This window comes from Schistocerca cancellata, chromosome 7 (assembly GCF_023864275.1).
Source record: "Schistocerca cancellata isolate TAMUIC-IGC-003103 chromosome 7, iqSchCanc2.1, whole genome shotgun sequence".
NCBI classification, from domain to species: Eukaryota; Metazoa; Arthropoda; class Insecta; order Orthoptera; family Acrididae; genus Schistocerca; species Schistocerca cancellata.
Window position 1 is genome coordinate 321390276 of NC_064632.1, and position 2240 is coordinate 321392515.

At 41.0% G+C, this 2240-nt stretch overlaps 1 non-coding gene across 1 annotated transcript; it reads right to left on the bottom strand.

Annotated features, from left to right (window-relative positions):
* Window positions 1–1326: 1326 nt before the first annotated feature.
* Window positions 1327–1398, bottom strand: Trnaa-ugc (transfer RNA alanine (anticodon UGC)). The gene has a single exon. It is a non-coding gene; the product is annotated as a tRNA-Ala (tRNA).
* Between the last annotated feature and the right edge of the window lie 842 nt (window positions 1399–2240).

Sequence of the window (2240 nt, forward strand, 5' to 3'; positions counted from 1 at the left end):
TCAACAACCATCCCTCTTTATCCTCCATGAGCATAGTTTCTCTTCAGAATGTTAATATAACAAATACCGAACCGTACAAACGCTCTGATTGAATTACAGTATTCTGGGTCCTAAATGAGTCGATTTACTTGTTGTATGTAAGGTGGAACGTAAAGTTGGAGCTGAACTCATTTTCAACGTTCTCTCGCCATTTGTAACTGTATCAAGTCGAGTGGCTGTGCACTTTGAATTTCTACGTAATTTCAACTGTCCTATTTTCTCACAACGCGTTTTGTAACGTATCTCCTCACACGTAGGCAGAAGGTTAGCTCTTTCAAAGCGTTTTTTATATCTGAATCTGATAAACCAGTGAGTTCACACTACGGCACAGGGTCACGAACAATAACCTAGCTTTGATGACGTCGTCTGTACTCTTGCAAATTATTTACACTTAATAAACTGTACGTTCTGATAGGCGAGCTTTGTGACATTCAACGCTCAGAACCCCACGAAAATGTGCTTAGAATAAAAATCGCTCATCCCAAAAATAGTGGTACCAACCATTTGTATGCAAAACTGCACGTCTTACCACGATAGAAATAGTAACTAAACGCATCGAAGGCAACAAAGTATTGTCAACCTGTCGATGTGTACTTCTTTATGGAATAGAAAGTCCACGTGAGAAGGGTCCCTGCTTTCGTAGGACTACAATGTGAAAAATTACAAGTAGACTTACACGATTCTCTTTTCATCATCAGATTTCACTCTGTGCTGTATAATCAACTTTCTCTGCCGAAGTAGATGCTTATACTACAATATCCTTGGCAAAAGTAAAGTTATGACATTGCGATGCCGTTATCATCGTTAAAATAAACGCTGTAGTGTTTGATACTGGACTGCCTGAATGTGCTGAATGCGGAAAGAAGTGGCTTTATTCAGATGAGCACAGTATTCCGTTCCACTTTGCTTTGACCAATTTTTTTGTGATCCTCACACCCGTACTTTGAACAGCTGTGCAACACTATCAGGTCAGTTGTTTAGACAGCGCTGTTATTTTAATAAGATGGAATTATAGCAATAAGTTAGGACACAGGTATGTCTGCTTTCGGTGGCATACATGTTTTCTTTCTTCGAGTTGCCGAAATTTCTCCCCTAGACCTTGAATAGCTGACCACTAAAGTGTGTGTGGAGGTAAGACGCGATGTTTTCTACCTGTTTTTGGGATGAGCTATTTACTTTCTAAGCACGTGTTCGTGATGTTCCGAGTGTTCGAATCCACGCACTGCCCCTGAGAGATTAATTATTAATGCTGTCGACTAACGATGGGAGTTCGTTATAAAAATTGGTTGGAGATGCCGGGGATCGAACCCGGGGCCTTTCACATGCAAAGCGAACGCTCTACCACTGAGCTACATCCCCACATACACAGCACGTGGCATTTGTGCTCCCTGTGTCAATTTACAACACATCGCCGTTATCTGAGAACGATTGCGACAGTGAGCAAACAGAACGGTACCCCATTCCAGGAAAGCGCATGCTCACTCTCCCATGTCCCCTGTCCTCTTTCAGTCAAGGCTGCAGATAGCTGCTCCTTAGCTATGAACTGCCTTGTGCTGGAAACGCTACGCTGTAGATCACTAGACAATGGTTCTCCCATTCAGTATACAGTATGAATTCTGAGTGGTAAATCTTTATAATTAAATACTGTAACTTTCTATTTGTGCATCCATTTAGAGTACCATTACTGGGTGAATGTTGCATAAATTCTTGAAATTCTTTTAGATACTTTTGCTGGAGAACTAGAGACCTCACGATTTTAGTGTGCATCTTCTACTGGAATCCGCTATTATGGAGTCTTGCTGTTATTCGTCCTACAATGATCGGAAGCCCACCGGCTTACTTATAATTTGTTACGGCTGTTCTGTGGTACAATGAAATTAAAATCGTGCCAAGATGATTATCGGTTGTAGATGGCACCAAGTATTGTATGAAATAAGGATTGTTAAGCAGAAGAGACTAAATGCTATAAACAAGCTGTTATACCATTTATATCTTCATTAAATTTTATCTTAATTTAAATTTTGTTGCAGTACTGTTAATCAGTAAGACTTCATAATAGCATATTCCATTAGAAGATGTGATTCTCGTTAGTATGTACGCCCCCAGTTGCGAGTTCACAGGTTTAGAAAAGGAAGTTTGTCTGCTGAGCTGAGCGAACGGACGAGTTCCGGCCTACCTTCATGACGTACGCGGCGCGGCGT